The sequence below is a fragment of the Pongo abelii genome, chromosome 6, assembly GCF_028885655.2.
Source record: "Pongo abelii isolate AG06213 chromosome 6, NHGRI_mPonAbe1-v2.0_pri, whole genome shotgun sequence".
Lineage (NCBI taxonomy): Eukaryota > Metazoa > Chordata > Mammalia > Primates > Hominidae > Pongo > Pongo abelii.
Window position 1 is genome coordinate 135,319,505 of NC_071991.2, and position 25,966 is coordinate 135,345,470.

The window sequence follows — 25,966 nt, forward strand, 5'->3', positions numbered from 1 at the left end:
CCATTCTAATATTTGAATCAAACTTTATGAGTTTACAAAGTAATTTCATAACCTTTTCCTCACTCAATACTCATGACAATCCTGTAAATTGGCTTTTAGTCCACTGTCCAAGATCTCTGTCCCCTACTGAGCGACCTTGAGCTAGGGTACTCATGTCAAATTGACTGAATTTTTTTCCTTATTGTTTCTCCTAGGAAAGAGATATTTGAGCCTCACAATACAAGTCTATGGAGAGGTTCTAACAAGTGTGAAACCATGACGGTGATGATCATGGATGATGATGTTGTCAGGATTAGGTGCTAGACTTGTCTGATGGACTAAGTACTTGACATATTCGATTTTCAGAAAATGAAAACATGTCCCCATTTACAGATGAGAAAACTGGGGCTTGGGATAATTAGCTATTTTGCCTCGAGATGCACGGCTGATGAAAGGTGAAACTGATATTCCATTCCATGTTCAGCCAGTTCCAAATCACAGGCACTTTCTACTACAGCATGCTGCCTCATTTGCATCAGCCTCTAAAGCTAGATAAAGATAGGCTCACAGACGGTCATCCGCTGTGAACACATGGTCTCCTGCACTAAACCTGTAGAAACATGCCAAGAGTTTGTTAAAAGGAGAGGCTCCTGGTATCACTTGCTGTGATACATCAGCAATAAGGATGGAGATAGTTACTCGGCCTTAACACGTGTTTCTGCCAAAGGATTCAAGCAACATCACAGAATCTCTGAGTTGGAAGAAACCTCCTAATAGGATTGAACCCCTGCCTCACAACATAAATGTTCTTCACCCAGTTCAGAGAATACACATGGCAACTTCCCTTAAAAATTTGTGTCAAGTTTTATCTCCCCCATTTGTGTCAGGTTTTATCTCCCCATTATCTTAAGATTCTGCATTAAACATCCTCCAACTATCCCATAAAGTTTTGTCTCCCTTTATTCTTATAAACACAACACCTTCATTCCAATCCTAATGGTCACAGTATGGCATTGTGGCAATATAGCTTTGGAGTCAGTGAGCCCTAAATTTGAATCCTGGCTGTGCAAGCCTGAGGAAGCTATTTCCATACTCCAAACCTTGGTTTATGAGGTTAACAATAATGCTGGTAAAGTGAAGTTAACAATAGTTCCGGCCTTGTGTCATGAGAATTAAACTAAATAATGCATGTAATACACCTAACACTCCACTGCATAGCAATCTTTTTAAAAGCTCTTTTAAAAAACTAACATAATTAAAACAATAAAATGTTGGCATTTTCTACTTGCACACCAGCTTCTCACATTGTTCTTCCTAGAATATGCTTTCATTTTCATCTTTACCAAACAGGAAACTACCTAAGACAGAACAAATGTACTTCTTTTAGAAAGTCATCCCTAGACAGATACACCTTGAATTGATCTTTCATTTCCCTAAACAAGTAAAGCCCTTTAAGTATCTCTTAATTTGACACATTTTTCCTTTTCTTTGATGTTCCTTTCATTGCCAAGTTACTTAAACATCTTATCACTAGGCCTTCCAAACTCTATGGCCCAGGTGTAAACCGTTTACCCACCCCTCTCTCTGGACCTAGCCCAGATCAGACATCATAGATCGTAGATAGTTGCTGCATTCAACAACTATCTCATTTGCATCTACTATCATTCTATAACATCCTAACGAAATAGAAGATAAATCCAAATTAGGGCTAGATCTCCCAACAGTTATAAATAAGTGCCTTCAAACATTTAAAATGTATATCCAAATTTACAAATCAGATAAATTAGGAGAAATTTTTATCCTTATAAGAATTACTTATTTTATAAAAAATTACCTTGGCTCTGAAGCATTTACGCTTTGAGTTTTCAGGTCACTAATGAACTGCCAAAGTAGCTTGCAAGGAAGGAGTGGTTTATGATCTGGGCCATCTCCTGCTGCTAACAACTGCCCTAAGATCGGAGGTCACGAGGGTGAGGAAAGGGGAACAAAGTGGAAGGAAAAGGGAGGATTCATAATTCTTTAGTTCAAATAACTGGCTGCATAAAGCTACCGACCTGTCTTCCGTACAGTACTCTCCACTGAGGTTCGCCCACTCAACAAATACAGTGGGAGCATGGGCAGAAAGATGAATAAAGGTCAGTCTTATAAAGACAGAATTGTCCCAAGGTGCAAAATGAGTTAGCGAGAATGTATGTCCTGTGCCCCATCGTCCAGAGAACTTGTAGAGCATGTTCTAAAGCAGTTTTGCCATCCCATAGTCAGCCCAACAGGACTCTTTTGTGCACAGGCTAACAGAAGAGTGCTGCACCGGACCAGTTAGGGACAGGAGTTCTAGTCCCAGCCTTGCACTTCAATGGTGGTCAGTCTGCCTCTTCTAGACTCAGTTTCCTTACCTGTAAACCTCTGTGCGTGTGCGTGTGTGCGTGTGAGTGTGTGAGTGTTACGTGTACTGGGGATGCGGGTAGGCTTTAAACCTGATCAGTAGTTTGTCACCTTTTTTCACCATTTTTTTAATTTTTGGACCCTTTTGGGAATCTAATGAATGCTCCTGCCTGAGAACCTAATGCTCCTTTTGGGAATCTAATGACAGTCCTGCCTGAGAAATGCTCACAGCCACAAACACACAAACACAGCCCAGCATTTCAGGAGGCTGACCCGCCCCTGAAGTCTGTCTGCAGATGGCAGGGGGATTCCATGGATCCCGCGCTAAACCCTGCCAGCAGAGAAAGTAGTAATAACACAGGGATATTTATAAGTCATTCCTAACAACCTATTCAGCTCTACTACCCTATCATTTTCTAAAATGTTGCAGGCAACATAAAATGGAGCTATGAAGGTTTTACAGCTTGGGAAAGGGAGGACAGAAAACACCCTCTTTCTGCCTCACGGGTTTGTTTAGATTTGCCCCTGTAATGCCAGCCCATGGGCAGTGAAGCAGGTGGGCAGGGCAGGTAATAGGATTCAGAAAGCAGAACCTGGGCTGGCAGCAAGAGGCCCAAGGCCTGCCTGGGCTTCATCTGAGCTCCCCAAGCATTCAATTCCCAGCCCTGCCCTCTGGGAAACAGGGATGCTTTGCAGCCAGTCTCTGGCTGAAAAGATAGTTCTCCGGCAGGCAGGAGAAGAAGCCTTTGTACTTAAAAATTGTGGCTAGGAGCCTTACCTAGAGCACAGAACGCCTCCCAAAGACTGGAGCCATAGCAGTAGGGAGTGTAGCAGGAGCAAGCTGATCCTCTCCATAAATGATTCAGAGGACACAGCTCAAATTCACATTAGAAACCAAGGCCTCCTTCCGGCAAAACATAGTTTGACTGTATTGCTCAGGCAGGGAGGAGCTGCCCTGGGCTCCTGGCATCCCCTAGGCCACCCTCCCTCCTCCCCTTGCAAGGAGAGAAGGGACCTGCCTTCAAAACCAGTGCACCTTAGACCTGAGTGGCTCTCACACAAGTACCCTGCACACAACACACAGAAAAGGGCCAGATGCCAACCAGGAGGGAAAAGGTGACCTTGTCAAAATCCCAAGAAAAAAAACAGCTCACAAGTCAAACCCCATTACAGTGAAATTTCAAGGATACCCAATTCTTTTCTAGTACAAAAATGTAGGAACATTACATATTTCTTTAATTTTTAAAAAATGGGGGCTGAGCTTGGAACTCTTTATTACACCAGAGGTTTGGAGGTTTGTGGTGGGGGTTATTTTGGGGAGGGTGTTTTGTTCTGAAGTGATATTTGCTTTACTGAAATTTCACTAGCAGTAACAAAAGCTGTGTTTTAAAGAGCCTTATTACCAAAAAAAAAAAAATTAAATAAATAAATACATATACACCTTGCTTGGTGGTATCCAGATGAACCTTTTTTTTGTAAATGAAGTATGTGAAATAGATTAAGCAATAAAGGCATTGAGAGATGATATTTAAAGGAAACCTATTATAAATCCATTGGTAGGGTATATTCAATATTTTGTAAAAGGAGTCACCCTGGGAGCAGGAATAAATAGGTGGACCACAGATGATTTTTAGGGCAGTGAAACTCTGACACGGATACTATAATGGTGGAGACACGTCTTTATACATTTCTCCAAATCTATAGAATGTACAACACAAGAGTGAACCCTAATGTGAACTATGGACTTTGAGTGATAACAATGTGTCAATGTATCTACCGTCTTGTCTACCAGTATGATGGTAGACGTTGACAATGGCAGAGGATATGAATGTGTGGGGCAGAGGACATAGGGGAAATCTTTGTACCTTCTGTTTGATTTTGCTCTGAACCTCAAACTGCTCTCAGAAATGGGTTTTTGTTTGTTTGTTTTTTGAGACACAGTCTCGCTCTGTCGCCCAGGCTGGGGTACAGTGGTGCGATCTCGGCTCACTGCAACCTCCACCTCCTGGGTTCAAGCGATTCTCTTGCCTCAGTCTCCTGAGTAGCTGGGATTAGAGGTTCCTGCCACCACGCCCGGCTAATTTTTGTATTTTTAGTAGAGACGGGGTTTCACCATGTTGGTCAGGCTGGTCTTGAACTCCTGATCTTGTGATCCACCCGCCTCAGCCTCCCAAAGTGCTGGGATTACAGGTGTGAGCCACTGCACCTGGCCAGAAATGGTTTATTTTTTTAAAACTAATTCCTAATGTATATATTGAGTAAAAATGAATTTTTACATATGATATTTGCTTCAAGGGTCGTGCACCATACTAATTCCTTTTAAACTACATAATTTTTCATCATTAAAACAAGTAATGATCCACTTTCCCAAATGCATGCCAATCCTGAATGGCCTATAGCAGTTATTAGAATTTGGTGTGGAAAAAAAATCCACTGTTTCATTTTAAGAGCATCTGCCCACGATACAAATAAATCGGTTAATGAGATGAAGGGAGAAATACCCCACAGGTGGCTCCTGATAACAAAGGAGAGCTGTGAGATTCAGAATTAGCTAGCACGCAAAAATTCAATCTGCCTACTTCTTGGCTTATTTACACATATAACTGCAAATACCCCCAAAATGCACTTCTTCATTCTTTCTGAACCCAAATTAGCCTCTAGCCTAGTAGGGCCTGTCCTTCCATGGCCCAAGAGTATCCAACAAGTAAGAACAGGAATAAAAATAATGCAAAGAAAATTTAATAATAATAGCACCTTCCATGTTCAATGCATAGTATTTACATATGACAAAACACTTGCACACTATGACTGTATCTGATCCTCAAAAGACAGAGAATTATCCTGAGGGTGGAGACAGTGGGGCAGCCTGGAGTAGGGCAGGACCCCTTTTTGCTCCACCCTTCCCAGGCACGTTCAGCATAGTCCCTGCTGCCTCTCAATCACTAACACAGAGAACTTGGAGCTCAGATTTCTAATTGTTCCCCAAAAATGCTTTTTGAATTGTAACTTGGGCCTGAGAGAAGGGCAATCTCCTCATGTCAATGGAGGAAATCCTCAGGATCCTTTTACAGCAGACAGAGCTGTTCCGGAAATACCCATATCAGGTAGAGAAGTCCTCTGATATGCTTCAAGAAACTCAAACCATCCCCGAGTCCTCTTGCCCCTTCCTTCTGCCACAACAGACAGCTGAATCTCACCAACAAGTGAAAGACCATCAAAGCCATGATCAAGTCAACCGTTCAAGGCTGAGGCAGTACAGAACCTGTGATTCTGTTCTCGTCATCCGTAGTGGGGAAGCCACAGAGACTGGGACGCTGAGAGCAGCTGCCATCAGGACCACCAATTCTTCCCTCTCCCTTTTCTCCACTTCTATCCCCGAGTCTAGACTCTACCCCTGCAATCTTGGACAGGAGTGCTGAAGGCCCAGCGGGGCTTTTCGTCTGATCTATCCCACATGCCAAGGCCAAAAAATGTTTGCTTTTAACCCTCCCACACTTAAGAGCCTCCTACATAACTCAATCTATGTCCAAATTCCCCACAGTGAGAGTTAAAGTAGATTTAAATTTCTTACTACCTAGTTAAATTCTCTAGATACTCTTCCTAATTGGTGTTGTTGATATCCCTCCTTCTGTCCCTTACCCTTCAATTTGCAGTTTTCAACCCTTTTACATGCTCATTATATAAGGAAATTTGGAGGGTTTTTTGGTCAGACTGCTCTAATGAGGTCTCTTGCCCTCTCTGCAGTCATAAGCTTCTCCTCTCCGGTATCTTCCACTCTCTTCAACAGAAGGCATCCCCATTCCCTCTCCCACAGTATACACTTTCCATCTCCAACATTTCAGTCTTTACCTCACCAGGGGACACCCAGGGCATTCCCTCATATCCTTCAGTGAAGGCACAAGCTAAGGTATTTACTATTCCTACACTCTTGCGTCCTACCCTAAAAGAATACAATCTGGTACTTTGCCATTCATTCCAGAAAAACTTTGGATTACAGCAGGCTCCAAATCACAGACTAGTGAAGCTTGAGGAAACATTGGATATCATTTGGCCTGACCTGGTCACTCTAATTTGAGAAAACTGAGGTCCAAAATGGCACATGAAATCAAAGAGTTGAGAACTGAAATCTACACTACAGACTCTCTAACAAGAGAAACGGTGACCAGACATAAAGATCACCAAACGGGTGACTGAAAAGGGTTCCACAGACGACTCCCACAGAATTCTCTGAACAGAACGTGCACGTTGCAATGGAACAATTCCGCCTCCAAGTCAAGATCTAATGCCAAAAACATCAGGTATGAAACACTAACGGGCGATGAAGTTTGTGGGAAAAAACGAATGGTATGCGTGCTTCCTAGAAACCTATGCTTTATTTATGAGCCAAATATGTCATAAGCATTACTGAGATAATCTCATCCCTAGAGGGCCACATTGGGGAAAAGGGAAAGTGCTTGAGAGGTACAAAGTACTGTTTGTGTTGTTTAAATGCTCAGGCATGAGTCTGCCAGGAGGTACCCCTCCACCCCAAGATAAGAACTAAGGGAATCCCACAGGTCAGCAAATGGGAGACCAGGAAGGTTCTGGCTTCTAGCCACTTTGGCTCCTGCTCTGTGAGACCTCACATGTATGCCCCACCTCTCTGGAATGACATGGGCTGAGACATACCAGGGGATCTTAGCCTTTGGAACCCTTTTGTTATGCACCAGACTCATGAGACAGAAGGCATATAGTCTACCTCAGCTCTGTAGATCCTAGCAGTAACCTTGGGTCAAATCACTTGTTCTCTCTACACCACTGGAAAATGAGAAATCCAATCTGCCTTTCAAAACTGTAGTGAAGATAAAAATGAATTCATCGATACAAGTCTAATCCAGGTACAAGATGGTGCTATGGTAAGTGAAAACTGGCTAAGAAAACCATGTGCAGGCTATGAACACGAAAGTGACTTCCCAGACATCCACAGAGTTCTTATCTCCATCGTGGCCAGCCAGTTAGCAACCGCAGTTATTGGGAGCGCAGCAGCCATTGGCTGTCTGCTCCTTCATATTCCTTCCTCTCATGAACCTCAACCAGCTGAGGCAATGAACCCTCTTCTATCTCTAAGTGCTACCAGAATCCAAGAGCTTTGAGGCCTGCTCAGGACAGACTATCTCGGAGCAGTGGGAAGTAAAGGGCCCCGGTTGCCTCTCTGTTATCCCACATTGCTAGCCCCAGCCAGTTTATTCATTCCAATCACATTTCTAGAAACAAGAGAGATAGAAAGGCAAGCTCCAGTATTTTAAAGGAAGAACGTGAAGTTAAGGTACACTAAACCACTACCCTAAAGAAGCAGAGTTTGATGTTTCTCTGTTCATTTAGAAGAGTTACTTTTGCATAATAAGAGCTTAATAAATGTTAGCTGTTTTATTGTTGTTTGTATTACATGCCTCGCTAAAACCGGGACAAAATTATTAAGTATTTCTCTGACTTATCAGTCTCTTAACACCATAAAAAATGATGAGGGTCATAAAACATCATTTTTCTTTAGTGAACTCGGTAGATTCTAGTTTGCCCATTTGCTTACCAGGGGGCTCATTTTCAGTTCATCAATTCATAATTGATTGATTGATCTTCCTTTCCCCTTTTTGAAAACTAGGCCCATATCTCCAGTCTCAAAGCATCTCTCTCATTCCCTGCAATTTCTCCACAGATCACCAGCCACACTGTGCTCACATCCATAAGCTTCTTTAGTGCCCTTTCATCTTAACCAGCAATTATAATTTTTAGGCAAACCTCTCATTCAAACTTTTATGAAGGAACTGTTTAAAGCTGAACTGCACTATCAAGTTCCTACTTTGGTGGCACTGCTGAAAACCAGACGAATATTTTCAGGTTCTCAAATCTTTCTCTGGAAATGGGGTCCAGGTTCTCCTAAAAGTATCCCTCTAAATCCTTCTGCCCTCAGACGGATCTCCCCTGTCATTGGGATCTCCCCTGTCATAGAGCCACAGTCCTGACATACCTTTTGGAATAGAAAGGAACCATTCTAAATGAATAGGGAAACATCAAACTCTGCTTCTTTTGGGACAGTGGTAGTGGTTTAGTGTACCTTAACTTCAGATTCTTTATTGAAAACAATGGAGCTTCAATTCTTCAACTTGGTAGAGTTGAAGAATTTCTAAGAAGGAAAAACAAAACAAAACAAAACAAAACATGAGGCCATAATATTCTCTTTCTAAGAAAGACCATAAATAGAATCTAGTGATCTCAGCAGGTTATTATGAGAACAAGCAAACAGAGATATTCTGCAGTCCTGCTGGAAAACACATGCAACCACCATATGTTAAAAGTTATTCCCAAACAGTTTGAGGATTTTTCTCCCAAAAGACGAGGTAGAGCAATGCTTCTGAATATTTGTTCATGATTGAACAATGGTGGATAGTTGCTTATTGGATCATGAATAGGACACATTTGCCTTCTAGTCACAAAAGATTATTTTATTTTCTGTTACCTATAAAGCCAATGGTATCAGAAAGTACACAAGATTTGAATGTAATAATGATGCAATGCCTCGGGGGTGGGGGAGATATTCTAGAAAGAAAGTGAGCACAGCTTCATTAAGAAGTAAGAAGTCAAAGGGGTAGTTGCTGGCATAGCAGAAAGAATGCCTTGTTTGCAATCAAAACGCTTGGGTTTTAGACCTAGCTCTGTCACTACTTGGTTCTGTGACCTCGGACAAGTCACTGAACCCCTCTGGGTCTCTTTTTTTAGGAAATAAAATAAGAGGTGGGACCCGGCAGTCTCCCAGGCCCCCTGTGGCTCTGGTATTCTGAGACCAACTATGATGTAGGTAGCTTCTGCTTCCACTCACACCTAAAGGAGTAAAACAGCCTGAAAATAAATCTTAAGCCTGAGTCAATGTTCCCTGCAACTCCCCCTCTCTGGCCTTTTCTGAGACTCTTTTGGCAAAGAATGGGTTCCCTTGAGGACGGCTGAGCTAACAGCTGGGCAGTACTGGGTGATTTCTACCCTTTCAACAGCTGGTCTCTGAGACAAACAACCAGACAGGCTTTATCAGAAAAAATGATTCAACTTGTGGAGGCCAAGCATAGATGGAGAGCAGTATCAGACTTAAAACTACTGTACTACTTTCCTCTGAACCAAACCTCTTTCCATCTACCAATATCTTCTAGCCTCAGTTATGCAGAACCTCCATGAGAAATGGGGGAGAGAAATGGCACTAGACCATTCCTAGGAAGCCTAGAAAAAAATTCAGGGCCATAGTTTCACGTTTTCTGCCCTATTCCTCAGAAGAAACTAACAATTTCTGAAGTGGTTAGAGATGTTCAACCAGGCCATGTTGATATTGTCGATAAGATGATTCTTCATTAATCAGGATTTTCCTGTACATTCCAGGGCCCCTGGGCACTCAGTGCTGGTAACATCCCCCTTTCCCATTATGACAACAACCAAAAATGCCGCCATATATTTCCAAAAGTCAAAAAAGGAGCTTTCAAAATGTAGACTCAACTAAGAGGGATCCATAATGTTGATTTAGGCTCTTTCCATGGGTCTGTTTTCAGCATTCATGCAAAATGCAGCACTGTGTCAAAAACTTCTCTTCATGACTGTCTCTGGCATGAAATTGTATTCTCTTCACTGTCTAAAGACCCACCAATATCCAAGTGCCCCTTTCCCCATTGATCTGAATACTCTTTACATTTGCAAACTCTGGGTGTCTAATAGGTTAAACTTCTAACTTTTGAAGTTTGGGCTTTAAACTGATCTTTTGCTTACCTTTGTTTAAACAGATTTTTGCCTCTGGGAGCCCATTTAGAAGGGAAAGGGAAAGAAAAATAGCAATTCACAAAGCTGTACACAGAGCCTGTGTGTGGAACGAAGGTGCAGCTGGACCACCTCTCTGCCTCATGATGTCTGCAAATGCTCAGTAAAATTAAGAAATTGTGCCAATGCTAATATTCCCAGTCTCAACAAAGTGGTTTGTTTATTAGGTCTTCTAGCTCACAAAAGAGGTATTTAAAAACTCTGCATGTAGCCTTGGGAACCGACCATGGAAAAAGTAAACCTAAAGCACAAGTTTTGCCTTTGCAAGCAGCAAGCACTGAATCAATGAACATTAGAACATTTGAGGGAAGGCAACAAGATCACAATCAGAAAGAACAGCTTACTGATCAAAGGTAGATATCCCTGAATTGTGATCCATCAATCTGTGAAATTCAAAATAGCCCACATAAGAGTATTTAAATAAATTAAGTTATATCTAAGTGGCTATGAAAACAAACTGCTACTGTAGAAAACTATCTGTTAATATACAGAAATGTCCACATCATATATCTAAATGAAAAATATATTGTGAAAACTGAATTCCCTAATTTATAATTGTCTTTATATATTTATTTCTTGTTACATACTTTATATATCAATGTATTTTTATCTATTTCATAAATGTATAATCAAATTTATAGTTTTAGAATTTATAACTTTTATTTATTTTTATTTATTTATTTATTTTTTTGAGACAGAGTCTTGCTCTGTAGGCCAGGCTGGAGTGCAGTGGCATGATCTCGACTCACTGCAACCTCTGTCTTCGGGCTCAAGAGATTCTCCTGCCTCAGCCTCCCGAGCAGCTGGGCTTACGGGCATGTGCCACCACGCCCGGCTAATTTTTGTATTTTTAGTAGAGATGGGGTTTCACCATGTTGGCCAGGCTGGTCTCGAGCTTCTGACCTCAGGTAATCCGCCCGCCTTGGCTTCCCAAAGTGCTGGGATTACAGGCGTGAGCCACCACGCCCAGCCGAATTTATAACTTTTAATTGAAAGTAGAAATTATCTATAAGTGCTAGAATATAAAAATGTATGGACAGCCTTATAGCAAAATGTTGATGCACTCCTGTGTAGTGTTAACAGGGTTTTTTTATTCTTCTTATCTATATTTCTGACAATGAAGACCTCTAGTTTACAATGGGAGGAAAAAAGCATTTGCTTTTTCAAAACAGACTCTGTTTAACTGAATTAAGTGAGACCTGGTTTAAATAGTCCTCAGGCAACAAAAACCAGGGAGGACAAATGACTAGAGACAACATTTTCTGCCCAAAAGATAGATATTCTATATTTTATGCATGTTAAAAAATAAACAAACTAACCCATTGGTAGGCACAGGCCTAAAAGACAGACTTTTCTGCAGGACAACAATACCCCAAATCACAGATACTTTTTCCTCTGACACTTTAAATGTTACGTAGACAGAAATCTGCTCTCTAATTTTGCCCTCCATGTTGACAGCAATCTGGACTAAGAAGAACTGGGCCTTTCTCCAACAAGCATGGTTACCTACAGGTGAACACGCAGGTTTTGTGTTAGAACCTCAGACGCTGGAAAGGAGCTCCTCTTTATTCACCCGCCTCCTCATGAGGGTAGGCTCCGAAATGACTCCTAACGAATTGCCCTATTGAAACACTTTTTCTTTCATAAATCCAAATTTCCACCCTAAGCCGCTACAATTAAGCTTTTATCTTTAGATTGTATTTAGTGGCCATTTCTGTTCTCTCATGACTTGAGCCACCAGCCACAAACACTTAAAATAATATTTTTGATCCTGCTCTCCAAATGCACCCTCCCCCAAATTACAGTCTGTTAAATCCCTCTGCTTTTATGGAAAGAATAAACAGGCACTGGCCACACACTCCCTCCTGCCCACTGTAATAGGCTGAAATTCTAAGATGACTCCCAAGATTCCTGCTCCCTGCTGTAACATGCTCAGTATAACCCCCTTCCCTTGAGTGTGGCCTGTGCAACATGTAATTATGACAGACGGCAGTCCTGTGAGTGCTGGGTTACAATGGTGAAGGCAATTTTGTAGGTGTCATGAAGGTGCCAATTCCGTTGACTCTGAGTTCATCAAAACGGAGATTATCCTGAGTGGGTCTGATCTAATAAGGTGATCCCTTCAAAAGAAGGTCTAGAAATGAGAAAAATTTTCCTCCTGCTGGCCTGGAAGAGGCAAACCACTAGAAGATGTACAAATGCAGAAAAACAAAACAGAACAAAACAAAACCTTAATTCTGTCTACAACCATATGATCCTGAAAGAGGACCTTGAGCCTCAAATGAGACTGTAGCTCCAGCTGACACCTAACTGCAGGCTGGTGAGCCACTGAGGACAGAACCCAGCTAAGTCATGCCCGGACTCCCGACCCATGGAAAACGTGAGATAATAAATGTGGTTGTTTTAAGCCACTATGTTTGTGGTAATTTGTTAGGTGTAGTGCTATGGATTGAACTGAGTCCCGCCAAAATTCAAATGTTGAAGCCCTAGCACTCTCTCTCTTCCCTCCACTCTACCCAGTAAGGACACAGCAAGAAGGTGGCTGTTTACAAGCCAGGAAGACAGCCCTCACCAGAAACCAACCATGCTGGCACCCTGATCTCAGACTTCCCAGCCTCCAGAATCATGAGACATACATTTCTGCACCCAGTTGTGGTATTTTGTTATGGCAGCCACACCCGATCAATACCCGTAGCAAGAGAAAACTAATATACCCACTGACTGGCTACATCACTGCCCACTCCCTCACGTACACCCTTGCTTCTCTGTGTCTACTATCTGAAGACATTCATGAGGAGGAAAAATGAATCCTGAAGAGAAACACGAGAGCTGGAGAACCTGTGACACTTTCAGTCAGCCTCAAACTGGGGGTGTGGCCCTGGCCTGTGCCCTCCTGGGCTCCCCTGAGCCTCTCCACACCTGTGTCTTGATCCCGCCATTTGCCCCCCTCGGCTCACTCCTTTAGAGAAGGAAGTCAGACTAAGATGGCGCCTGTGACTTCATACCTGGGCTCCCAGATCACAGGTCAGTTGTTCTGCCCTGGCCTAAGTTTAGGTAAATCTCTTTTTTCCTGATGGTCTAGCCAAGACCAAGTTGAGTTTTTTAAAGAAACTTTTACAGGAAAACTGAGGGGAGAGAGGAAGAATTTTTGAAATACTCAAAGTAGACACATTTATATAAGACACATTTCTTAACTGAAGACCAGTCACAGCCTGGCTTGGCTGGTGTCACGCCTGGAATATCCACCTCCACATCCACTTCCTCCCCCTGCCCTGTCTTTGCAGGAGGTTTATAACTCTGCCAGGCCTCCTCCGGCCCGACCTTCATTTGAGTTGGCTCCCTCACTAGCCTGGAGCCTTGGGGCCTGCCACTCTGCAGCTACCCCACCAAGTCCTCCAGCTCTGTTTCTGGCTCCCTGGATGAACAAGGTACTTCCATACCTGACTTCAACAATTCCTCACCTGGATCTAATATTGAGGACCTCACAAGACAGTGCTTTCCCATGACTCCCTGTCTCCAGGTCTCTTTGCTCTTGCGGCTTACCCTTGTTCTCTGACCACCTTGGCTTCAATTCAGCTAAGATATATTCAGAATTCATAATGTGTCAGTCAATTGTGCTCAATTCTGGAGATGCATAGATGCTGTCTTGCAGCTCAAAGCCTACTAGGACTACCTAAAACATGCTCACTAGTTCATTATTGAAGCTGGTATTACATCATGCTGAAACTCAATTCACGATTAAACTGTTTTTCTCAACTAGTGCCTAAGCTTCATCTCGCTAGTAGCCAGGGGGACATTATGGTAGGAACCAAAACTTACCCATAGCTTCTCCATCTCCTCCAACTCTCCAACTCTATAAAGTTGGAATAAAACAAATGTATTGGAATTTTGGTGTCTCAGTTCCGTGTCCCTACTAAATTTCTCACTATTAGACTGTTTACTTACTTGCAGAAAGCCACTGCAAGTTAACAGAAGGAAACAGGATACTGACTTACCTTGGCCAAGGTAAATATTAGCATTTAAGAGCATCATCTTGGCTATTCAAAAGTGCGCTGGGCTCACCATAAGACTTCTCTAGTTTCAATTTTCCTACTGAATCCACAGTGTGAGTATTAGTACATAACTGAAGAATAGCCTCATGAAAATGAATTGACCATTCCTATCCAGTTATCTGTTATAGACTGCAAGCTCCAAGAAGGTATATCAGATGCATTTTACTGTCCTTGTTCTGTGACCTGCACAACATAATGAACAACTGGCCATTCAAATGAGTTTCAGTGATGATGATGAAAACCAGCAGGATCATCAGTTTTGTGACTATCCCAGGCTTAAGGATGGCTGTCTGTTACCAACTTACACCATAGGAGTCATCAGAAATATAAAGGACATTCACACAAGAATGGAAGAAAGTTCCAAACATGTTTACATGAAGTTGTCCCTCTTCCTAGTTGAGAAATAAGTCTATACCTCACATCAGGGTACAGAGATCACTGGTCTCACGGCAATCTCAAAGGCCAAGTCAGCCCAAAGAAATATCATCCTCTCTTAGGCAAATGCCAGCTATCAAAGTGCAAAAGGAAATAGCCACTTGGACCTGGAGTTCGGCATTCAAACTGCTGACCCCATTATCTCTGCCATAGTGAGGCTGATACTGACCCGTGATGGGCAATCCAGCAGTTGGGATTCACTTGCTAACTTCCCACAGATGTTTAAAAAAGAACATGTCAGAAACTGTGTCGTTGTAAGGTGTAAGCCAGATCTCAAAACACACTTTATAAAGGACTCACATATTCTCATTTAATTGCAAAATTATCAGGAGAGAGGGAATCTTTTCGTTTCTCCAGTAATTCAAAGGCCTGGGGAGGATTTCCCTAGTTTCAAGATCCTTCTGTGCAAGTTACTTCCTTATATTTTGCTTTTCCCATGGATTAAATGGACACCAGCGTTGGACTAGCCTCTTCCCACACCCCTTTGACCTGGGTCTGTTATATTCACCAAGCCTCTTCTATGGCTTTATTCAACAGCTAACACAGACGTAAAGCTTGTCAACACCCCAATCAAGATTAGAAAAAAAATCTAAGGGATATTTCATGAATGTTAACTTTGGAACATTTGTGTTTCTCACACCAGGGAAAAATAACATGTTTTGGAAGAATAAAATTAAATAGTGACATTTGCTTAGACACTCATGGATGCAAAACCCAATCCACACTGGTTATTTGATAATGGTGTTATTGAGAGTGATCAACTCCAGGCCGAGTTGCTGGGAAACAAAGGTCACTGTCAAGATGACTCACTGATTTTCTCTAAGGATCTATTGATAAGCTCCTTGTCAACAGAAGTACTGTCAGAAGTATAATAAGGAAAGTGGCTAAGTATATTATTTTATTTAATCTTCACAACAGACATATGAGTGGGGTCATAATTATCCCCATTAGACCAATGAGAAAATGCAAGCTCAGAGAGGCTTTACAACTTATCCAAAGTTGCACAGCTGAGGAAGGGGTAGAACTAGGAAATCAAAATCAGTTCCTCTGACTGCAAAAGCCACACTCTTTCCAATACACCATATGCTTCTTGATCTTCGATGGTGAAAATGTGGGTGGTTTTGTCATGGATTTGTGGGTCATATGAGGGGTACTGTGTTTTCCAATGGGATAGCTATTCTCACCAAACAGGCACTGGTCAAAGAAAGGATCAGGACTCACACCCTGGATTTCTCCAGAGGGCAAAATGTCTGACAGTCATTTCAGGTAAGGTCAGGTATGATTACCATCAGTACACATTTGTCTTTTTCTGGGGAAACTGGACCACATCAAAGAAGCTCACAAATGCTAAAGCCCCTCATAAATGTAAGGTGATATTATCACCACTGTTCCCTACTGAGACACAAAGGGCTGTTTCTCCCCTACCCCATGCTTCTGAGCTACTCCGTAGTAGTGCTTTTTTCAGGATTTGGTTTGTTTGGGGTGGGGAGTGAGGAGGTATTACGAAGGCTCCACAAACACCAGAGTAGCAGTGTGTCTGTGTATGCATCCGAAGGTGAGCCATTTATGATTTAGTTTCATAGTAAAACAAACAAACAAAAGGACATATCAGAAACTGTGTCATTGTAAGGTGTAAGCTAGATCTCAAAACACACTTTATAAAGGACTCACATATTCTCATTTAATTGCAACATTATCAGGAGAAAGGGAACCTTTTCATTTCTCCACTCCAGTAATTCAAAGGCTTGGGGAGGCTTTCCCTAGTTTCAAGATCCCTAGTTTCATGGTACAGCCATGGTACAGTCTGAAGAATAATACACTGATCCTCACTATTCACAGATTCCATATTTATGAATTGTGTCTAATTGATAAAATGTATTTGTAACCTCAAAAATCAATACTTGTGGCACTTTCATGGTCATTTGAGAATCCGCGTAGAGTGGCAAAAAATTTGAGTCACTGACATGCATGTGCCCAGCTAAGGCTGAAAAAGGGCACACTCTGCCTTCTTGCTGTAGCTCTCAGGCTATTACGCAGGTTCCTTTTCATGGTCTATTTAGTGCCATGCTTTTCATATCTTTGTGCTTTTTGTTGGTGACGTTGCTGTCTAAAACACCTCCCAAGCACAGTGCTGAAGGGCTATCTAGTGTCCTAAGTACAAGACGGCTGTGATGTGCCTCACAGAAAAAAATCCACATGTTCGATAAACTTTGTTCAGGTATGGGTGACAGCACTCTTGGCTGCAGTTCAATGTTAATAAACCAACAAAATATTAATACATTAAGTACGATGTCTTTAAATAGAAGCACACATAAAACAAGGTTATATACTGATTAGTGATAAAAATGTAATCAGACACCTGCAGGAACCTAATCCTCTATTTCCCTTAGCAGCAAAGGTTTAGTATTTGCTAGTTCTGTGTTCACAGTGACTTAACAGACCGTAACCACTGCAAATAACAAGAATTGACTGTACTTATTAAAATGTATAAGTATGGTATATAAGCTTAAGGAAGTATTGGGGAAATGTCTGTCATGCATTCAAAGGGCAATGTATTAACTATCTAAAATCATATACATGAAAAAGACTGTAAGAAACACACAAAACAGGCCAGACGTGGTGGCTCATGCCTGTAACCCCTGCACTCTGGGAGGTAAGGCAGAAGGACTGCTGGAACCCAGGAGTTCAAGATCAGTCTGGGCAACATAGGAAGACTCTGTCTCTACCAAAAAAAAAGTTTTAATTAGCTGGGCGTGGTGGTGCACAGCTGCAGTCCCAGTTACTTAGGAGGCTGAGGTGGGATGATCGCTTAAGCCCAGGAGGTGGAGGCTCTAGTGAGTCAGGATCACGCCACTGCACTATAACCTGGGTGACAGAGCAAGATCTAGTCTTTGGAAAAAAGAAAAAGAAATATACAAAATAGATAATAGGGCTGGTAGCATAGTGGGAACATAAGAGATTTTTCTTTTCTTATTTCTCCAACTTCAGTAATATGTTATTTTTGTAATTTAAAAATAAAATTTCAAATGCAAATTTACTCCCATCCATTAATATATCTGAGAAAAATCCACAAGTCCTTATTGTCAAGTATATGACTAATACCCTGTGCGGCAGACCTACAAAAAGGTAATTAAAACCATCTGGAGGCCTGGTGAGGTTTGATTTACTTTTCTGGGAAACTTGGAAAAGATCTTCCTAGTATGGACCTAATTTATCATCTGACTTTGAAGGTTCTCGTTGTGTTTGATTTCTATTAACTATCTCTTCCACATACTCAGCCTCCTTCCCAACCTCCCCATGGCTGAGAGGATACCCCCACCCAGCCCTCAGGCTCTCAGCCTTTCAACTCAAATGTCACCTTAGAAAAACAGTGTCCATGACCCCTATGGTAGCCACAGGTCCCATTTTGTCATCTTCACTGCATTTGCCAGTATGTGAAATTAGCTTACTGATTTATCTGTTCCAGTTTTTATTATCTGGCCCCTGCTTTCCCACCTTTGCACTAGAATATACAGGGACTGTCTGTCTTGCTCAGTGTTTGACAGCCACCCTACCTACCCCACCCCACTCTACCACACCTGGAAGAAGTGCTCAGTAAGTATTTGCTGACTTACTAACTCTAAGTTTTTCCTGATTCCTGTTTCTCCTTTGACTCCAAATCCAGATATAATCACTTATTTACCTATCTATCCTATTCCAGGAGGAGCTTAAGAATATTTCTTTTTTTTTTTTTTTTTTTAGACAGGGTCTCATTCTCTCACTCTGTCAACCAGGCTGGAGTGCAGTGGCATGATCTTGGCTCACTACAACCTTCACCTCCCGGGTTCCAGCGATTCTCCTGCCTCAGCCTCCCAAGTAGCTGGGATTACAGGTGCCTGCCACCACGCCTGGCTAATTTTTGTATTTTTCGTAGAGACAGGGTTTCACCATGTTGGCCAGGCTGGTCTCGATCTTGTGACCTCAAGTGATCTGCCTGCCTCGGCCTCCCAAAGTATTGGGATGACAGGCATGAGCCACTGTGCCCAGCCAGTTTAAGAATATTTCTATCACTTAGTAAGACCTTTTAATGTAAACTCCTTGATGTCTCTTGACTTCATCCTGATTTATTTCCTGGGAAAAAAGAGAGCTCAGGGTTAGAGAGTTTGTTCCCTCTAAATCACTGTAGTTTATGTTAAGTGGGATTAGCTCCCAGTGATGTTTCACTGAAAACCTGCTTACCGCTTAGTTGATTAACTGCTACTCCACATAACACATTCCTTCTTTATGACCAAATTACTGCCAGAGCCTTCTAACTTCTCTGCACCCTCTCCAGTCTAGCTGAGGCCCGAGGAATACATGGATAAATAACAGTATCTGAGACCTGCTGTTGGTGTATGTTAAATGTTCTTTAAAAAGCGTCAACCATCCCCAACACACGACTCTCCTGAAAGGGAAAGGTATGCGGGTTTGCAGAGGAGGGGAGAGTTGGGTGGGTGATGACCCTCTCAGAATGTGACTATAGAGAAATCATTTCATCTCTGTTGGAAAGTCCTTGTTTCACTTGCATTGTGTTTTAAGGCTGGGAAGGGGTAGACACTGAGCTCTTTCTAATGCCAAGCCTTCATCAGAAAGCAGCTGTAATATAGAAAAAATGCTTTGCCTAATCCTGTTTTCATAATGGTTTCTAGGCAACCGCTTGATGCAAACTAGTTTGTAAACAGCTGGCAGCTAGATAACCAAGAGAAAAAGGGGCACTTAAAACAGACGGTCAAACAGAGATCTGCAGAAGGAAAAGGCATCATCACGGGTTTTTCACACAGCCCAGTAAGATCACAAGGTCCTGTAACCTCTCCAGGAGGAAAAAGCAGCAGGGGTGTGTGAGCTGTAAACCTGGAAGAATAAACAGCACTCTCCTGATGAATCATAGGGAAAGAGAAATTCTTCAGGTCATTCTTCACGGAGGAGACAAGATCAAAATCTTGAGAGGCTACCTCTCTGCATGGGTTTCTGTCTGGTATTCTGAAGTTCCACAAACATAAGTAGAGTCCTGCCCTTTGACCTTGAGATACAGGTTGTACCTGTCCTGTCTACGCATGAGGGAGAACTAAAATGACAACTGAAATTGTGAAATGACCCACAGCATTTAATGATCACCAGGAACAAAAGTGTAGGATCTTAGTGCTTGTTTACATTTGGCTTGAATTGTGTATTATTTTTCCTGAAAAAGAAAGACTAGTAATCCTAGGGACGTAATCCACAGCTTACAAATACTCCTGCTCTTGCAGGTGGCGACAGCAGATAGCTACCCAGAAGTAGGGGTGGACCCAGGCAGGGGGCAGGCGGCTAGGGGTCATCTCAGAGGTGCCTGTTTACTCCCTGTTCTAACTATAATGGCCACGGCTTTCTATTTTCAGAAAACTTTCAGCAAAAAGGAAAGAACCACAAAGAAATCATCAGGAGCACTGCAGGCAGCACACATTTAAGCTCTATAAAGGCAGCTCATGCTTGCATCCAAACTACCCTAGGAGCACTCCTATTTTTTAAAATGAGTAACTTTGTGTTGCCAAACTCCCCAGGTCCACCACATGTAAAGTTTATCTGTAACAGCAGCCTAAAGAGTTTCGAATGCTCATGGTATTGTCTGGCCATAAGAGAGGAGGTAAGAGGAGAAGAGGAAGGCATGGAGGCTAGAAAGTAGGAAGACCAGGTGCCCCAGTTGCCTCAGACTTTTCTGGTTGTAAAGTTCCACATCCTGGGATACCTCTCAGTCCCAGAGAAGCCGCAACAACTGCCCAACCTACAAAGGAATAGAAAGAAGACTACAAACGTTGCCTAAGCACAAGTGTAATTAGTCACTCAAGACTCCCAGTGACTGAGAACCCAGACCCAAGAAACCAGGCCCTATAACTGCCAGAGTCTGGGTTCTTATTTAACATAAAACTCTAAAGTTCCCCGGACAGAGCCACTGGTAGAGACACCATTCTCCCACCACGTTAACCTACATTTAAAAGTAAATAATGAATGACCATGATAAACCAATCACTCTCTTGACCCCTAATTCTCACCAGGCTGACCTTTTGTAAGTGGTTACAGATACGTTACTACTTCATCATTAGAAACCCCCGGAAATCCTTGCCCATTTCCATCTTCAATGAGTACAGTAAGAACCCATCCAACAGGTATAGAAAAAGCATGTGTTCACAGACCGTTTCTCTAAGGAGCAAGCAGCAAAGCCCTGGTGGATTGAAGCTGGTCGCATCCTGGTTTGGTAAGCACCACAGGATGGGGGAGGGTGAAGATGGCAGTCTTATGATTAGTTCTTCAGCACGGCCACCTCACTCCTCTCCCCTTAATCCCCACAAGCCAAACTTACATGTCCGGTTCAGAAATACTCATGGAGTCTAGAAATATGTGTAAGGGCACTTGGCATTTTCACTTCTAATTTGTGATTAAATTCTTGTTCTAATTGGAAAATAATCTAAAACAAACATAACTCAGAAAATAATTTAACAGGTACCCCTGAAATCCACCACCTAGACTTTTCAAATGTAAATCTCCGATCTTGGCCTCAAATTTTTGAAAAAGAACTGAAATATTACCAATAAAACTAAAACCCACCTCAAAGAGGCAGATCTGAGCACCATCATCTCCTTTTTATAAAGGCAGAAACTGAAGCTCGGAAAGATTAATATGCCTCGTGTTCCATTATTGGAACACTAAGCATGCGGGAGTTATTTATATCCTACTGCTCAAGGTCATCGCCAGGGTCTGATGTTTCATTCATGCAAAAATTCAAAAAATTACAACCTAAGGCATAAATGGGTTAAATAACTTCCCCTGGGATGTATGGGGACAGTCATTGGACACATTCAAGTCCTAGTCTTCCTTGCTGCAAGTAAAATTTCTCTCACTGGGTACCTTTCAATCCACTTGAAATCACTCATACTTTGATGTTTAAAACACTAGCTAAGGCACTTAATTTCAGGTCTCAGATTTTGCTGCCACTTGTGTCACTAGGCACCAGGTATTTGGTGGCAAGACAGAACCATCAGTTTGCCTCAGGAATGTAAGACTTTGAATCAGAGAAGACCCAAAGGCCTTCTAATTATTTATAAACAGTTGCTTCCCACTTACAAGTGGAAATAAAATTAAAATGCACTAACTGAGTGAGATGAATAAGCTATAAGGAGTAGAATACAATTTCAATCTAATTGAACATTTTCATTATAGAGCATTTTCAAATAAGTGTTTAGTCTATTTACTTTAGAGAGCATCTCAGGTCAGTGTCTGGTTTAAATTCCAACTACCACTCTTGCCAGAAGAAAATCATTTCGCAGTGTTAGCAGTGGGCAGTAATACTCGGGTTTCCTCCCTAGTGCAAGTTTCCAGTAATAGAATTAATTTTGAAGTCAATTTCCTCTAAATCAAACCTGAGCTCTCTCTTATTCACAAAAGCTCCTAAGCCCACCTGAGCTGCTTTCAAACTGCCATTGCACTCTCTACTTTCCATCTTTCGGGTCCTGGCAATCCTTCACATGGACAGCCATGCTGAATATTTCTCGAGAAGCCAGCAGCCCAGGTAAGCCATATTGAAATAGCACAATTTAACAATGATAGTTATTTTACTTTAATTTGAATTTCACAATCCAGGTTCTGAATTCTTTGAGTTGGGCAAAGATTTGTGATTGCTAGCATACAGCATAAGGCCCCACCTAAAAGAATTAGACCATTCAGACAGGTGAAACAACATTCCGCACAGAGCTAGGTGAATCTGTTCACCTTTTTCTAGAAAAAGGGATTTGTCACTTACAGGAAAGAAGGCAAATTCAATTAACCCAGTAGTGAAGAGCTACTTTTAGAGCTGAACAGTATTTCCTTTTGTCAAACAGAGGCCTTTTAGAAAAGCAGTGTGTGTGGATTTAATCCAATGCCCCCCACCCCCCAGTGTACATTAAAATTCATAAAATGTTTTGTCTTTTCTTCTTCTGCCTCTCCACTCCACTCGGTTCCCACTCTGGTCTAGTCAGATGTAATGATGATGTGGAGTTCCCTGAACACAGCGCTCATCACTCCTCCCCGTCTTGAACACAGGTTCCTACAGCCTGGAATTCCACTTCCCTCCCTTCTCCACCTGGAAAACTGCTACTTCCACAATCTAGCCTTTTTCCACTCACCCAGGAAATCATGCCACTAGGCACCCAAAGTGCACTCCAAGACTCATACATTTCCTTCTCTTAACACATTTACCACTTACTTTCTACATTTTTTTTTAACCTATTTCTCTCTGTTCAAGGATGTGACTACAGGAATCTACAATGCCTAGACATAACAGAAGCCAAATAAACACTTGAAAAATCCATTAACGTCACAACCTCATTCCTTTCCCCACCGTCTGTACAGCATCCTGACTATCCACAGTGGTGCCTAATTATACAACCCCAAGTCCTCCTTCACCCTGGAATCTCCACTGGGCCCAGACTACTTCGCATCAGAAAAAAATACAGTAACTCCAAACTCAACAACTAGGCCCAGCCCCTCAACTAGTAAAGAACTCTTAAACTTGAGAAGATGGATAATTTTTCTTCATTTTGGGGAAGTGAAGAATATTTTAATAACCCAAATAATTCCTACTCCTTCCATTCGATTTACAGGCTTCACAAGTTTTCTTCAAAGAATGCACCTGTAAGAAAGAAGACTGGCTGTATAAGAAGAGTAAGAAGAGTGGTAAATGCAATGACATTTATCTCTTTCCTCTGCCAAAGTATTAATTCATCAATAACCAAAAACACTTCAGATGCCTTCTTACTAATTTTTGCTGTATCACAGGGTGGAAGACTGGTCCCAAGGGAATAATGGCTACAATATAGGACCTCCTCCCAGAAGGCAGGAACATTGTGTCTGGCATGTTCTGTCCTAGGTCTGGCCCACTGAAGTCCCAGGAGCTGTTCAACTGAATCAGTCACTTTCTAGTTTTCCCTAAATCCAGGTCATCACTGTTCCTAATTTCCATGGTCACCAAGGGAAACAGGCAGCTCCCTGACTCATGTAATTCCCTGGGGTCAGTCCTCAGTGGGAAGAGAGTAGAGTTTACAGGCCAGAAGTCAATTCAAACAGTTCACATTACTCAAGGCACACAAGCCCAAGGCTATGCGTCACAAACTTGATGGCCCAACACAAGTTAGAACTCAGGTAAAGTTCATGTAAAAAAAGAACCCCTTAAGTTTGTGACTTGGAGACAAACTACTGAGATCTTAAGTCTACTGTCTTGGGAGAAATATTGGAACTTATTTTCCCTCAAAATGATCAGAAAATAAACCTTTGGCCAGGCACAGTGGTTCACACCTATAATCCCAACACTCTAGGAGGCCAGGGCAGGAGGATCGCTTGAGCTCAGGAGTTCGAGACCAGACTGGGCAACATAGTGAGACCCTGCCTATTTAAAAAAAAAAAAAAGAAAGAAAGAAAAGAAATCCTTGGCTGCTTCAAACAAGCTTCAAACTCATGGGTTTGAAGGGCTGCTTCAAACCCATGAGATATCTGATGGGTGATAAGAGTTTTAAAAAGCTATATTTGAGGAACTCACTTATCTGCTTGGCATTTGGTACAATGCAACATTTAAATGTTTTAAGAAATCCAGTGAGTTAAGGGCAGGCCCTTTCTCCCATGTCTCACTTTCTGCATCAAAGACAATGAATAAGCTGCTCTTGATCCAGGGCCACCTGAAGAGCCTCTAGTGAGGTCACCAGCTGACACTTCCTCATTCTGCCTGACCACTGCTTAGACACAGGTGAGTGGATCTGGTCAGGATTAAATCCAAGGAAGGTCCACTGCAGTCAGGGTCAATCTTCTGGCGCCAACACTTTACACACTTGAGATCTGTCTGCAACATAAGGGATGTAAAAACTTAAGTACTTCTTTTCAGTCTTCAAAATGCCAAGTCATTTTTTAAGAGACTAACATTAAAGCAGAAGTTACTACAGTATGTGTGTATGTCTGTCTCATGTCTGAGAAGGAATCTATTGACTCCAAGAGACCAGAATTGACTTGTTAATGAGGACTGTAGAGTCCCCACCTAAGGAGGATCGTGAAAATGGCCTCCATGCTTGGCAGGTCCTCCCAACCATGAAGAGGTGATGTCTATTTCTCTGCTCTTTGATTCTGCAATGGCATTTCAAGTTGCTTTGGCCAACACAATGAAGTATAACTGTCCAAGTTCTGAAGCTGGGCCCCAAGAGTCTTTGGCACTTCCAGTCTCCCTCCTGGAACCTTGAGCTGCCATCTGAACAAGAAAGGACTAGTCTCTGGGTAATGAGTGACCCCCAAGGTCCATATTCCCCACCATTCCCTTTCTCTATCACCCCAGCTGATCGCCACCCATTACCTAGAAGCAGAGCTGGCTGACCAGCACCTGACCACAGACTCATAGGTGAACCCAGCTGAGACCAGCAGAAGAAAAGTCCATCTGAGCCCACTCCAAATTGCTGGTTCACAGAATTGCAGGCCAAATAAATGATGGTGGTTTTAAGCCACTAAGTTGTATGGTGATTTGTTATGTAGCAAAACTTCAAACACCATTCCCAAAAACGTTTTGGGAGAGAAGACATGACCATATGTTGAAAAGACATTTAACTCCATGAAGACAGGGAGTGATCAATGTTTTCTCAAATATTATACAAACTAGGGTGAAAGAAAGCATGATGAGAATCAAAGTGTAATAACCAAATTAAATTATCCTAAGTAAACTGCATCCTTGCCATCCGGCGAGGAAAGTACGTGCAATATTTAGAAAATGTAAGGTAATATAATTACTGGTTCACCAGTACAACAGAAAGGTGAGTGATAAAATACTTATTTACCTCAGTAACTTTTCACTTTCACTCTCTTCCCTTTATTTCTCAGAGGTCTACTTTCCATGTTCCCATTTCCTAGTTTTTAGAATTCTCATTGCTTCATGTCCCCATTGCAGTCCTCTAGCAAAAACAGAAGCAGCAGTAGCTTCCACTAATGGAGGCACTTTACTAGGTGCTTTTAACATCTAGTAAAAAATATATAATTCTCATTATATAGTGAATTATCACAACTAACCCATTAGATAAGTAATAATTAGACCCATTTTATAGGGCAGTAAACCAAGGCTCAGAGAGGTTAAGTAACTTGCCAAGAACATGTGGTTTGCATGTGCTGGAGCTAGAATTTAAACCACCATCTGTCTGGTTACATAGCTCATGAATTTTCCATTATCTAACACTGCCTCTGAGGAGTAAGTGCTAAGTTCATAACATAGACTTTCCATGAGAATGCAAGCTTAAAAT

General features: G+C 42.0%; 1 protein-coding gene and 1 long non-coding RNA gene across 3 annotated transcripts in view; one reads left to right on the forward strand and one right to left on the reverse strand.

Annotated features, from left to right (window-relative positions):
* Positions 1–25,966, reverse strand: part of CREB3L2 (cAMP responsive element binding protein 3 like 2) — a 127,647-nt gene that overhangs the window by 59,708 nt on the left and 41,973 nt on the right. The window contains exon 1 of one of the 2 annotated variants that reach the window (XM_063725455.1): positions 18,736–18,751. The gene's annotated coding sequence lies outside the window, so the exon portion shown is untranslated. 2 annotated transcript variants of the gene reach the window in all.
* On the forward strand, positions 19,391–25,176 carry CREB3L2-AS1 (CREB3L2 antisense RNA 1). The gene is made up of 3 exons (XR_008527272.1): positions 19,391–20,922; positions 22,110–22,233; positions 23,306–25,176. It is a non-coding gene; the product is annotated as a CREB3L2 antisense RNA 1 (long non-coding RNA).